The sequence below is a fragment of the Mus caroli genome, unplaced genomic scaffold (assembly GCF_978045245.1).
Source record: "Mus caroli unplaced genomic scaffold, Mus_caroli_1 scaffold_18, whole genome shotgun sequence".
In the NCBI taxonomy this organism is placed as follows: domain Eukaryota; kingdom Metazoa; phylum Chordata; class Mammalia; order Rodentia; family Muridae; genus Mus; species Mus caroli.
Genome location: NW_028227273.1, coordinates 22,560,440 through 22,575,649, shown reverse-complemented (window position 1 = coordinate 22,575,649; position 15,210 = coordinate 22,560,440). Strand labels below are relative to the sequence as shown.

The 15,210-nt window shown below is 42.5% G+C and overlaps 1 protein-coding gene across 1 annotated transcript in view; it reads right to left on the bottom strand.

The window, feature by feature from the left end:
* The window catches only part of Alk (ALK receptor tyrosine kinase), a 735,816-nt gene that overhangs the window by 518,843 nt on the left and 201,763 nt on the right, over window positions 1–15,210 (bottom strand). The gene's annotated exons all lie outside the window — the stretch shown is intronic.

Genomic DNA, 15,210 nt, shown 5'->3' with positions numbered 1-15,210 from the left:
GGGGTTATCTAAGGCCATCAGAAAACATAGATATTTATACCATGGTTCACAAACACTTGGCAAAATTACAGTTATGAAGAAGCAACAAAAAATTATTTTATGTTTGGGGATCACCACAACATGAGGAACTGTATTAAAGGGTCTCAGCGTTAGGAAAGTTGAGAACCACTGTCTTATAAGGTCCCTGGAGGAGGTGGGTATAGTGATTAGCCAGATGAAGCTAGTGGGACAGCCAATGAGAAATCAGCAAAAGGACACCCCACTCCCTGCATGCATGCCTGAAAAGGTGACTACCAAGGAGAGCACAGCCTACACAATGAACTTGCTTGCCAAAGGCATTGGGACAGGAGCAAATGTTAATCATAGTTTATAGAATATGCATCACTCTAGAACTTATGGGCTTAAAGTACCCTCACTGCATAGTGCAGAATAAAGGGGCTACGTGCTCCCTTCAGAGTCCCTAACCCTTCTTATCTTCATTCCTGGTGGGAATGGAGCTTTTGAGCATAAAGAAACACTATGCAATAAGATGCAAACAATTCAATGAAGAAAAGCAGGGTGTTAATCCCAAAGGATTGAGGAGAAAGACCATCGACCCAAATCATCATGGGCAAATTAATTAAAGCAAGCAATTAATTAAGGCATGCAATTAATTAAAGCACGGCTTTCAAAATCCATGTCCATGGACTGCCTCCTCCTAAGTCTGGGTTCAAGAGATCGGCACTGGACATGGGCAAGGTTAGGTTTTTATGGCTTAGGGGTAGAGGGTTTCTAAATGGGGGATTTGTCAGGCACACAGGTGGGATTGCAGAAGCAGAACAACAACGTAGTCATAACTGTTTGAAGCAAAGGGTTGCAATAGAGGCAGAACAACTTTTTGAAACAAAGCCATGGTTGCCATCTTCTGAAACAGTCAGTACAGATCCATTTGTGGTTAAGCCCTATCCTTGAGAAGCAGAGATTTATAACTCAAACAAGAATGAATCTAGGTTGTCTTACTGTGAGCCTAAGATGGAGGCAGGCTGATTTTTCTTTGGGCTTCTACTGTGGAAATATGAGGCTGTGGTGTGAACAGGGCCTTGGCAGCACAAAATGAACAAAGGTTTATAGTTGAGAAGATGTGAATTAAGTCACTGGCTAAAACAGGATGAGTCTTGGACTCCAGGGAACAAAGAGTGGATAGGAAAGAGAGGAGAATGGGCAGGAGTTGAGCTACCTTGTACCCAAGTGAGCAGCACTGGTGGCCTAAGGAGGGAAATGGGAAGAAACACCCCCTGGACTGGGAGACTATTCCTGAATACTGTAAAATGTCCCCCCCTCTAATGAGTCCCTGAATCCTCCTTAGGCTCTGCAGGGACCCAAGGCCTTGTAAAGATGCCAAGCTCTTTTACTGTTCTCTACCCACTCCCTCCATGCTGTCCTTAGCTTAGAGTACATCTCCGGCTCTCTATAGTCAACCCTGTGCCCACCATCTTAATGGCTTTGCCTCTTGCTCCTTCACAGTAGTTTGGAAGCAGCTGAATGTGGTGCTGAGGAGGAGGGAAAGAGAATACACAATGAAGCTGATAAATCTCACTTTAAATGCACCACCAGGAATGCCCAGGACTGCTTAGAAATCTCACTATTTTCCCCGACCAACCCAAATCACTCTAGCATGGCTATTTCCAGCTTTAGATTTCCACAGCCTTTCTTTCACTCATCTCTTCAATCAACAGCCTTGTTTCCTAGTTCACTGAGGAAAACTGGATTATGTACTCAGGATCAGTAGTTAGAACCTGGGTGCACTACCATCACCCCTATTTGAAGGATGCACTCTTTATCCTCTTCAGTAGTATCAACCCTTTCTCAGGGTGCTAATCTTACCCTCAAGAAGTCTGCTGTTGCAATTGATCCCCTGGCTCCACCATCAGTGATTTATCCCCTTCACAAAGTACCACACTGATCTCAACCACAGAAAGCATGAACCATCTTCAGACTCTTCTTCAGCCACTAACAGTATGGTGGCTTTCCGCTAAAGCTAAATCTCTTCATGAGTTTGTCCCTCCATTCTTCCTGCTACCTTCCCTAAAATATAGTAAAAAGCAAGATTGTGTCATTTCCAGTTACTGCCAACCCTAATCTTGATCTTACAAACCCTCTGCACAGTGTTTGACCCAATTGACACCTCCCTACTTCTTGAACATCCCATAGCGCGGTTGGCCATACAGCTCTTGGTTGCTTCTAACATTGGTGGTAGATCTCACTCATTCTTCTTTGCCAGATGGCCCACTCTAAACAGGAAAAAAGCCTCCACCTCTTGCTAGCACTTGTCTGGGAAATCTTATAGCTAAACATTATACCATGTCACAGTGGTTCTGACCAACTGACAGTGACCAATGACCAAGAAGTTCAAGGTATCCCAGGATACAACTGAGAACTCTTGGATGTTCAATAAAGTGACTGATTTTAAAGAAACTCACAGCAGTCTAGATTCACATGTACATTAGCACCTTTAAAAACTCAAAGGTTTTGGTTTTTGTTTGTTTTGTTTGTTTGTTTGTTTAGGTTTTTGGCTTTTTGGTTTCTTGGGGGTTTTTTTTTTGGGGGGGGGGTTGTCCTTAGAGAGCCATTCAGTAAATTTCTCTTTGCCTGGTGTTAAAATAAGTGCAACTTTATTTTTTTTTTTATATTTTTATTACATATTTTCCTCAATTACATTTCCAATACTATCCCAAAAGTCCCCCATAGCGCCCCCCACTTCCCTACCCACCCATTCCCATTCTTTTGGCCCTGGCATTCCCCTATATTGGGGCATATAATGTTTGCAAGTCCAATGGGCCTCTCTTTCCATTGATGGCCGACTAGGCCATCTTTCGATACATATGCAGCTAGAGACAAGAGCTCCAGGGTTCTGGTTAGTACATCATGTTGTTCCAACAATAGGGTTGCAGATCCCTTTAGCTCCTTGGGTACTTTCTCTAGCTTCTCCATTGGGAGCCCTGTGATACATCCAATAGCTGACTGTGAACATCCACTCCTGTGTTTGCTAGGCCCCGGCATCGTCTCACAAGAGACAGCTATATTTGGGTCCTTTCAGCAAAATCTTGCTAGTGTATGCAATGGTGTCAGCGTTTAGAAGCTGATTATGGGACGGATCCCTGGATACAGCAGTCTCTAAATGGTCCATCCTTTCATCACAGCTACGAACTTTGTCTCTGTAACTCCTTCCCTGGGTGTTTTGTTCCCAATTCTAAGAAGGTGCTCAGTGTCCACACTTTGGTCTTCATTCTTCTTGAGTTTCATGCATTTATCAAATTGTATCTTATATCTTGGGTATCCTAAGTTTTGGGCTAATATCCACTTATCAATGAATACATATTGTGTGAGTTCTTTTGTGATTGTGTTACTTCACTCAAGATGATGCCCTCCAGGTCCATCCATTTGGCTAGGAATTTCATAAATTCATTCTTTTTAATAGCTGAGTAGTACTCCATTGTGTAAATGTACCATAATTTCTGTATCCATTCCTCTGTTGAGGGACATCTGGGTTCTTTCCAGCTTCTGGCTATTATAAATAGGGCTGCTATGAACATAGTGGAGCATGTGTCCTTTTTACCGGTTGGGACATCTTCTGGATATATGCCCAGGAGAGGTATTGCTGGATCCTCCGGTAGTACTATGTCCAATTTTCTGAGGAACCGCCAGACTGATTTCCAGAGTGGTTGTACAAGCTTGCAATCCCACCAACAATGGAGGAGTGTTCCTCTTTCTCCACATCCTAGCCAGCATCTGCTGTCACCTGAATTTTTGATCTTAGCCATTCTGACTGGTGTGAGGTGGAATCTCAGGGTTGTTTTGATTTGCATTTCCCTGATGATTAAGGATGTTGAACATTTTTTCAGGTGCTTCTCTGCCATTCGGTATTCCTCAGGTGAGAATTCTTTGTTCAGTTCTGAGCCCCATTTTTTAATGGGGTTATTTGACTTTCTGGAGTCCACCTTCTTGAGTTCTTTATATATATTGGATATTAGTCCCTTATCTGATTTAGGATAGGTGAAGATCCTTTCCCAATCTGTTGGTGGTTTTTTTGTCTTATTGATGGTGTCTTTAGCCTTGCAGAAGCTTTGTAGTTTCATGAGGTCCCACTTGTCAATTCTCGATCTTACAGCACAAGCCATTACTGTTCTATTCAGGAATTTTCCCCCTGTGCCCATATCTTCAAGGCTTTTCCCCACTTTCTCCTCTATAAGTTTCAGTGTCTCTGGTTTTATGTGAAGTTCCTTGATCCACTTAGACTTGACCTTAGTACAAGGAGATAGGAATGGATCGATTCGCATTCTTCTACATGTTAACAACCAGTTGTGCCAGCACCATTTGTTGAAAATGCTGTCTTTCTTCCACTGGATGTTTTTAGCTCCCTTGTCGAAGATCAAGTGACCATAGGTGTGTGGGTTCATTTCTGGGTCTTCAATTCTATTCCATTGGTCTATTTGTCTGTCACTATACCAGTACCATGCAGTTTTTATCACAATTGCTCTGTAGTAGAGCTTTAGGTCCGGCATGGTGATTCCACCAGAGGTTCTTTTATCCTTGAGAAGAGTTTTTGCTATCCTAGGTTTTTTGTTATTCCAGATGAATTTGCAGATTGCACTTTCTAATTCGTTGAAGAATTGATTTGGAATTTTGATGGGGATTGCATTGAATCTGTAGATTGCTTTTGGCAAGATAGCCATTTTTACAATGTTGATCCTGCCAATCCATGAGCATGGGAGATCTTTCCATCTTCTGAGATCTTCTATAATTTCTTTCTTCAGAGACTTGAAGTTTTTATTATACAGATCTTTCACTTTCTTAGTTAGAGTCACGCCAAGATATTTTATATTATTTGTGACTATTGAGAAGGGTGTTGTTTCCCTAATTTCTTTCTCAGCCTGTTTATTCTTTGTGTAGAGAAAGGCCATTGATTTGTTTGAGTTAATTTTATATCCAGCTACTTCACCGAAGCTGTTTATCAGGCTTAAGAGTTCTCTGGTGGAATTTTTAGGGTCACTTATATATACTATCATATCATCTGCAAAAAGTGATATTTTGACTTCATCTTTTCCAATTTGTATCCCTTTGATCTCCTTTTGTTGTCGAATTGCTCTGGCTAGGACTTCAAGTACAATGTTGAATAGGTATGGAGAAAGTGGACAGCCTTGTCTAGTCCCTGATTTTAGAGGGATTGCTTCAAGCTTCTCACCATTTACTTTGATGTTGGCTACTGGTTTGCTGTAGATTGCTTTTATCATGTTTAGGTATGGGCCTTGAATTCCTGATCTTTCCAAGACTTTTATCATGAATGGGTGTTGGATCTTGTCAAATGCTTTTTCCGCATCTAAGGAGATGACCATGTGGTTTTTGTCTTTGAGTTTGTTTATATACTGGATTACGTTGATGGATTTCCGTATATTGAACCATCCCTGCATCCCTGGGATGAAACCTACTTGGTCAGGATGGATGATTGTTTTGATGTGTTCTTGGATTCGGTTAGCAAGAACTTTATTGAGGATTTTTGCATCAATATTCATAAGGGATATTGGTCTGAAGTTTTCTATCTTTGTTGGGTCTTTTTGTGGTTTAGGTATCAGAGTAATTGTGGCTTCATAGAATGAGTTGGGTAGAGTACCTTCTGTTTCTATTTTGTGGAATAGTTTGTGAAGAACTGGGATTAGATCTTCTTTGAAGGTCTGATAGAACTCTGCACTAAACCCATCTGGTCCTGGGCTTTTTTTAGTTGGGAGACTATTAATGACTGCTTCTATTTCTTTGGGGGATATAGGGCTGTTTAGATCATTAACCTGATCTTGATTCAACTTTGGTACCTGGTATCTGTCTAGGAACTTCTCCATTTCATCCAGGTTCTCCATTTTTGTTGAGTATAGCCTTTGGTAGAAGGATCTGATGGTGTTTTGGATGTCTTCAGGATCTGTTGTTATGTCTCCTTTTTCATTTCTGATTTTGTTAATTAGGATGCTTTCCCTGTGCCCTCTAGTGAGTCTGGCTAAGGGTTTATCTATCTTGTTGATTTTCTCAAAGAACCAGCTCCTTGATTGGTTGATTCTTTGAATAGTTTTTCTTGTTTCCACTTGGTTGATTTCACCCCTGAGTTTGATTATTTCCTGCCGTCTACTCCTCTTGGGTGAATTTGCTTCCTTTTGTTCTAGTGCTTTTAGGTGTGTTGTCAAGCTGCTAATGTGTGCTCTCTCTAGTTTCCTTTTGGAGGCACTCAGAGCTATGAGTTTTCCTCTTAGAAATGCTTTCATTGCGTCCCATAAGTTTGGGTATGTTGTGGCTTCATTTTCATTGAACTCTAAAAAGTCCTTAATTTCTTTCTTTATTCCTTCCTTGACCAAGGTATCATTGAGAAGAGTGTTGTTCAGTTTCCACGTGAGGGTTGGCTTTCTATTATTTATTTTGTTATTGAAGATCACCCTTAGTCCATGGTGATCTGATAGGATGCATGGGACAATTTCAATATTTTTGTATCTGTTGAGGCCTGTTTTGTGACCAATTATGTGGTCAATTTTGGAGAAGGTACCATGAGGTGCTGAGAAGAAGGTATATCCTTTTGTTTTAGGATAGAATGTTCTGTAGATATCTGCCAGAGCCATTTGATTCATAATTTCTGTTAGTTTCACTGTGTCCCTGTTTAGTTTCTGTTTCCATGATCTGTCCATTGGTGAAAGTGGTGTGTTGAAGTCTCCCACTATTATTGTATGAGGTGCAATGTGTGCTTTGAGCTTTACTAAAGTTTCTTTAATGAATGTGGCTGCCTTTGTATTTGGAGCATAGATATTCAGGATTGATAGTTCCTCTTGGAGGATTTTACCTTTGATGAGTATGAAGTGTCCCTCCCTGTCTTTTTTAATGACTTTGGGTTGGAAGTCCATCTTATCAGATATTAGAATGGCTACTCCAGCTTGTTTCTTCATGCCATTTGCTTGGAAAATTGTTTTCCAGCCTTTCATTCTGAGGTAGTGTCTATCCTTTTCTCTGAGATGAGTTTCCTGTAAGCAGCAAAATGTTGGGTCTTGTTTGTGTAGCCAGTTTGTTAGTCTATGTCTTTTTATCGGGGAGTTGAGTCCATTGATATTAAGAGATATTAAGGAAAAGTAATTGTTGTTTCCTGTTATTTTTGTTGTTAAAGTTGGCATTTTGTTCTTGTGGCTGTCTTCTTTTAGGTTTGTTGAGGGATTACCTTCTTGTTGTTTCTAGGGCGTGGTTCCTGTCCTTGTATTGGTTTTTTTCTGTTATTATCCTTTGAAGGGCTGGATTCGTGGAGAGATAATGTGTGAATTTGGTTTTGTCGTGGAATACTTTGGTTTCTCCATCTATGTTAATTGAGAGTTTGGCTGGGTATAGTAGCCTGGGCTGGAATTTGTGTTCTTTTAGTGTCTGTATAACATCCGTCCAGGATCTTCTGGCTTTCATAGTCTCTGGTGAAAAATCTGGTGTAATTCTGATAGGCTTGCCTTTATATGTTACTTGGCCTTTTTCTCTTACTGCTTTTAGTATTCTATCTTTATTTAGAGCATTTGTTGCTCTGATTATTATGTGTCGGGAGGTATTTCTTTTCTGGTCCAGTCTATTTGGAGTTCTGTAGGCTTCTTGTATGTTCATGGGCATCTCTTTCTTTAGATTTGGGAAGTTTTCTTCTATAATTTTGTTGAAGATGTTTGCTGGTCCTTTGAGTTGAAAATCTTCATTCTCATCCACTCCTATTATCCGTAGGTTTGGTCTTCTCATTGTGTCCTGTATTTCTTGGATGTTTTGAGTTAGGATCTTTTTGCATTTTACATTTTCCTTGATTGTTGTGCCGATGTTCTCTATGGAATCTTCTGCACCTGAGATTCTCTCTTCCATCTCTTGTATTCTGTTGCTGATGCTCGTATCTATGGTTCCAGATTTCTTTCCTAGGGTTTCTATCTCCAGTGTTGCCTCATTTTGGGTTTTCTTTATTGTGTCTACTTCCCTTTTTAGGTCTAGTATGGTTTTGTTCATTTCCATCATCTGTTTGGATGTGTTTTCCTGTTTTTCTGTAAGGACTTCTACCTGTTTGATTATGTTATCGTGCTTTTCTTTAAGGATTTGTAACTCTTTAGCAGTGTTCTGCCATTCTTTAAGGGATTTTTGTGCTTTCTCTTTATTGTCTTCTGCCTGTTTAGCAGTGTTCTCCTGCATTTCTTTAAGTGTGTTATTAAAGTCCTTCTTTAAGTTCTCTATCATCATCAGGAGATATGCTTTTAAATCCGTGTCTAGCTTTTCCGGTGTGTTGGGGTGCCCTGGACTGGGCGAAGTGGGGGTGCTGGGTTCTGATGATGGTGAGTGGTCTTGGTTTCTGTTAGTAAGATTATTACGTTTACCTTTCGCCATCTGGTAATCTCTGGGGTTAGTTGTTATCGTTGTCACTGTTTAAAGATTGGAGCAGAAGCTGTGTTCCACTCACCAGCAGTCTCTAAATCCTGCGGCGGGGGTCGTGGGTAGCTGACGGTACCCCGGTGCTGGTCCAGCCGGAAGAGGCCTGTGGTCCTACACAGGCCGTTTTTCTGCTTCCCTAACTAATGCAGTCTCAGGTCCCGCGCAATTGGATTGGAGCAGAAGCTGTGTTCCACTCACCAGCAGTCCCAAAATCCTGCGGCGGGGGTCGTGGGTAGCTGGAGGGTGTCAGGCAACCCTGCGCTCCCGCTACCCAGGCGCTGATCTGGCTGGATGAGGCCTGTGGCCCTACTCAGGCCGGTTTCTGCTTCCCTAACTAATGCAGTCTCAGGTCCCACGCAATTGGATTGGAGCAGAAGCTGTGTTCCACTCACCAGCAGTCCCAAAATCCTGCGGCGGGGGTCGTGGGTAGCTGGCGGGTGTCAGGCAACCCTGCGCTCCCACTACCCTGGCGCTGATCCAGCCGGATGAGGCCTGTGGCCCTACTCAGGCCAGTTTCTGCTTCCCTAACTAATGCAGTCTCAGGTCCCGCGCAATTGGATTGGAGCAGAAGCTGTGTTCCACTCACCAGCAGTCCCAAAATCCTGCGGCGGGGGTCGTGGGTAGCTGGAGGGTGTCAGGCAACCCTGCACTCCCGCTACCCTGGCACTGATCCGGCCGGATGTGGCCTGTGGCCCTACTCAGGCCAGTTTCTGCTTCCCTAACTAATGCAGTCTCAGGTCCCGCGCAATTGGATTGGAGCTGAAGCTGTGTTCCACTCACCAGCAGTCCCAAAATCCTGCGGCGGGGGTCGTGGGTAGCTGGCGGGTGTCAGGCAACCCTGCGCTCCCGCTACCCAGGCGCTGATCCGGCCGGATGAGGCCTGTGGCCCTACCATAAGTGCAACTTTAAAGAAAAAAAATCTGTGGGATATTTGCCTTCCCTTTTGAGACTTTTTAAGTGTTGAGAAATATGAGTATTCTTTCCATCTAAACTGAGTCCCAGGACAACCTCCTACAGTTGCACAGATTTAAATACCATCTCTATGCCAATGCTACTAGATTTATATCTCCATGCCCAGCCACTCATTGAAAAGGCAGAATATATCTGCTCTACTACATCAGATCTCCATTTTATTGTCTGTCCATTTTCTTACCTGATAAGCATTTCAGATGTAACATGGGCAAATCCAAACTCTTTATACCTTTTACCTAAACCTGATTTCAGAATCTTAGTTAATACTGATGCTCAGCTGCTTGGGCCAGAAGCTGAGAAGCCGTCTCCCACTTCCTGTCAATTCATCCACAATTCTTGATGGCTCCACTTGAAGTGTATGCTTTCTCCCCATCACCTCTCAGCCTGACTACTGCTGTCTGTGGAAACCCAGCGGGTTTCCCTGTAATCTGTCCTTCACATATCAGTAAGATTGACAATCCACCCCTGGAACTTTCTTTCTATTGCCTAGCTTCAAAGGACTCCATATGATCTGACCCCTAGTTCGTGCTCTGATTTCCTTTCTAACCATTTCCCCTTCCCTGTGAGCTCAGGCTTATAGGATGCCTTGCTGTTCATCAAATTCATCAGGGGCGGGGGGGGGGATTCTCATCCTAGGGCTCTGCATGGACCATTCTCTAACCTCACTTCAGAAACATATGGCCACTCCTTCCCTTCCCTTCTTACAGTTGCTTACCCTTGTATCTCCTTAGAAAAAGTTTCCCTGATCACTCTGAGGATCCAACACTCATTATAAACCACCCTTTCCCTCTTCACCCCAATATGTATTTCACACACACACACACACACACACACACACACACACACACAGACACACACACACAGACACACACAGACACACACACACACACACACATACACATTTGCTTTCGTATACTTCTGGAACTACTCATTACTCTTAGCAGACTTGGCACATAGCAGACACTCAGCAAATACTTGTCAAATGAATGAAAGAAAGTCCCCAGAGAATGTTAGTCATTTTGAAAGTGTTTAGATTAGTTATTTAACTTCAGGCTCAGGACATACTTGAAGGAATATCAATTTTCTGAAAATGATGATAAAATGTTCTAAAAATCCCCCAGGTTTTTTGTAGGGGCAAAATGAGACATGTGAGGGGGACACACTATTTAAATACTGACCATGCCACTCTGTTGTGTGAGTGTAGGCTAGTGTATGTGTGTGCCCATGTGTGCTCGATCACATGTACTTATATGTTGGGGGGGCAAAGATACTTCAAGTATTTCTGTTGTCTTATTACTTGAGGCAAGGTTCCTTCAATGAACCTTGACACCAGTTTGCTAGACTATCTGGCTAGCAAGACCACACAGCTGGTATTATAGGGACACATCACCACACCTAGCTTTCACACAAGCACTAAAACACCTATTTAAACTCGAGTCCCCTAGCCTAGTGCATCACTTTCCAACTGAGTTATCTTTCCATCCCCTTATGTCTTAATGTCTTATGTTTCTATCTCCATTGTAGAGTACAAGTCCCTTTCCAATATAGAGGAGATCCTGTATCAATAAATACAACATCTAAAAATTAAAGTACTTGTCTAGAGCACTCTTCTATTATTCACTAGCTGACTGTTGACTTGGCCAACTGTCAACTATCTTGAATACCCAAATGTTAGCCAATAGGTTATGTCTGTATTTCAGACCTTCATTTTTGTGTGTCTTGCAGTGTGTCCATTAATCTAAGCCAATATACATAACATAGTGGATTTATCATATGTGTGTCAATGGAAGTAATAACAAGCGATGCATGTGAGCCAGCTATTTATGTGACTGCTCCAGGTTCAATCTGAACCATGTTTTACAAACCAACATCAATAAACTGTAACAAGTGCCTCTATTTGAAACACTCCTGGAGCTCTTGTGCCATCCTGGTCCACATTTGACTTATTTACTTTCCTTCCAACAATAAAACAATCACTGACAGCTTGCTAGTTATGCCCTCTCATTTGAAAACACACTTAATAATGCATTATTTTACAATGATTTTGTGTCACACAAGACAAAGTCTAATGTGGCCAAATAAATAGCCGTCTGGATGTCAAACTGTAGCAAGCAGGCAGGGTTCTATGAAGAGCCCAGGGCAGGCCTCTTGTGGGGACTGGCAGTAAGGAAAAGGGTTTGATATTTACTGAGCTAGCCCACACCTGTTCATAGAGAGGAACACTCTTGGTGAAGTCACCAAGCCATAGGTGTTACCGGTGATGATGGAGTTTAGCAAGAGACAGTGAATTGAGTCTAAAAAGCAGAGATGCGTTTTTTTAGAGAAAGGAAAAGAGGGAGATGGCAGATGCACTCTTTATCCTAAAGACCCAGACTTCCCACACCTCTTCTGGGCTGGAAAAAGAAGGGGGTGAACTAGCTTCTTGCTAACAACCCCTCTGATTCATGCATATCTGCCTTTCTATACTCTGAGCTCTCACGGTTTTCTTCCAGCTGGCTCATTCAGAGAGGAGCTATTAGTGTCACGGGTAGAATCTGAATGGGATTAAACAGCCCGTGCTCCAGCTCACCTTTCTGTAAGTTCCACTCCTTCCTGCCAGAAACGTGTATGCTCTTTCTTTGGAGCGCAAGTCCTAAAGCAAAAATTATTCTCCTAATAGTCTCCCATACTGTTGAAAGTCAGCTCCAACACATGTTTCGTGCCTTTCCCCAGGTCCCAAGAGATCCTGTTTATAACTGTGGAGTTCATTCAGTGGTGAAGCACATCTGTCAGCCTGGGAAAGCAGGTACCCCTTTCAAGACACAGCATTAAAAACCACCACAGAACACGAAGAAAATCACTACTGTGAACCCTGCTCTCAGAGAGTTAATTGCCCAAAATAATTACTACTGCAAGGTAGATAGAGATACACCAGGAAGGGAATCCTGTACAGAAGCACAAATGCATAAATAGCTGAAACACATAAATTTGAAGGCTAAAGCGTTGACTGCATTTGATCTTGATGGTGGTTTGAATGAGAATGGCCGCCCCTATGCTCATGCATGGAGTTGCTTGATTCCCAGTTGGTGGAACTGTTTGGGAAGGATTAGGAGCTGGGACTTGGAGCAGCTATGTCACTGGGAGTAAGTTTGAGGTTTAAAAAGTCCCAATCTCTCTCTCTCTCTCTCTCCCTCTCCCTTCCCCCTCCCTCTCTTCTGCTCTCCCTCCCTCCCTCTCTCTCTCTCAGATACTGATTGCATGACATGTCTGCTTGCACCCATGCTCTTCATCATGATGATCATGTACGCTCACCCTCTTGAACTGTGAGTGCCAATAAAGATTTGCCTTTAGGGGCTGGAGAGATTGCTCCATGGTTAAGAGCACTGTCTGCTCTTCCAGAGGTCCTGAGTTCAATTCCAAGCAACCACATGGTCCATCTGTAATGGGATCTGATGCCCTCTTCTGGGTGTCTAAAGTCAGCTATAGTGTACTCATGTACATAAAATAAATGAATACATTTTTTTAAAAACAGGTTTTCCTTTATAAGTTACATTTGTCATGATCTCTTATTATAGCAAGAGACAACCTTTCCATGCCTTTCCCCATTCACAACCTTTCACATGTTCTACAACCTTGTCTCTAAAGCTTTTGTCCAATCTAATATATACCCAGAATATCACACCTCTGCCTCCCTATAGGATTTTTCTTTTTCTACTCTATTCCCTTTCATTTTTCTTGCTTTTATTTTTTTCTACAACAGAATCTTGTTACAGAGCCCAGGCAGGCTTTCTGGAACTATATGTGCCATCATCTAGAAAATCCTCTTTTAAAGGAAGGTCCTCATCCTCCCTCCCTCAGCTGGACCCCCATCAAAACAGTTGATCTAGGATTCATCTTGTACCAAGCAAATCTTGAACTTGGCTCTTGCCTATTTGAGCCTTAAGGCTGCCCAAGGACAGGCATTTAGCCTCCTCTTCCAACGTGTGGCATCAGCTACCTTGGATGCGTATGACCATGCATCGCAATAGTATGTTAACTTTATTCACAACTCCTAGCTTTCAGATCTGTTGTTCATATTGGATTTCATTTTTCTTTTTCTTCCTTTCTCCCTTCTTTCCTTCCTTCCTTCCTTCCTTCCTTCCTTCCTTTCCTTATAAGGCTAGAGGGAAATAGTAGGAAAACTTTACATGGAAGCTGTTGTTTTGTGTCTGGTAGAACAGGCTGCTCAGTTTCAGGGGCAAAGGCAGATCAGGCCATAGGCCCATCTCATCAGATGAAATACCACACCTGTGTGGGCTTCTGGTACAGTTCATGGCCAAAGTCAAATCATGAAGACTGTTGCATTTCATGCCCTCTTCAAAATTTATCTCTCTCTTTAGAGACGTCTCCTACGCCTTGACACTTTGTCTTAACTAGAGATGACCTCATTGTCCAAGCAGGATGATCCTGACCTGCCTGTGAGATGTCTTCTCTTGTTCTTGACATGCGAGGGCACTACTAATCCTCCCTAACTTAGATGTCAGTAGGTGTAGAAGACTAATTTGTTTACTAACCCAGGGGAACACTAGAGAGTGTATGAATCTCTAGGTGACCTGATTTGTAACATATACTTCCCATGCCCACACTTGTGCCCACATCCCAAAAACCTCCATTAGCAGAGCCCCATGACTGCCTGCTCTGAATCTGTTTCCGTGGCTTTGCTTATACACCCACTCTTTATGACATTCACTCCACTGTGATCTCAAACCTATTTTCTCCCCCAAAAATATGTTGACCAGAATAATAATCAAAAGAAAGACTTTGAACTGCCACTAGGCCTTTCATCTTGTGATCTCAGAGAGCTTTACCAGGCACTAAATAATTAATGTCCTGAAAGTGACACAAAGATGGGCCAGCCTGCAAAATCAAGTCCATCAACAAAAGGCCTTTCTCTTTTGGAGCAAGGGAGTAGTTATAGGGATAATCACCCACTGTGAGTCCAGCAGTCTCTAGGGATGTGGACAAGAGGCTATAAGCCATTCAAGAACAATTGGCTCTTCTCTTGACCTGTTTTGAGTTTAAAAGTGACAGTTACCAGGGCAACCACTGGGGTCATGCAGCAAACACTCTGGAAAGGGCATCAGCCACCTTTGGGAAGGGATCTCCAACATGGAAAAGTGGACAGTAACTAAGACTTGTACATTTATCATGACATGCCCTCCAGTGCTATCTACTTTATGATGCTCACAATGACCCTGTTAGTTAACCTCTTTTTAGAGATATAGAGATTAGGGCTCAGAAAATATAACTACCCTATACAAGATCCGTGTACTACTCCTCTGATGGCTGTGAAGAAAAAATAAAACGGACAGGCGCAACTTAAGGGAAGAAAGATTTATCATGACTCACAAGGCTCCTTCTTGGTGGGAAGGCACAGGATTAGGATCATGGGGTGACTGGTCACATTCTGTCAGTAGGCAGAAATGAGAGAGAGAGAGAGAGAGAGAGAGAGAGAGAGAGAGAGAGAGAGAGAGAGAGAGAAATGCTAGCATTCAGTGTTAGTCTTTTCCCTTTTTATTGAGTCTGGAACCCAAGCTCATGGGGGTGGTGAAGTGGGTCTTTTCTTGCTTAAACCTCTCTGGAAGCACATCCATAGATGTGTACAAATTCAGTAAAATTAACAATGGAGACTAGCCCTTAACACATTATCTTTTAAAATGTATTTGGATAGAGCACATACTTTCATTCTTCTTTTTTTTCTGTTTTTTATTAGATATTTTCTTCATTTACATTTCAAATGCTATCCCAAAAGTTCCCTATACCGCCTCCCCGCCCTGCTCC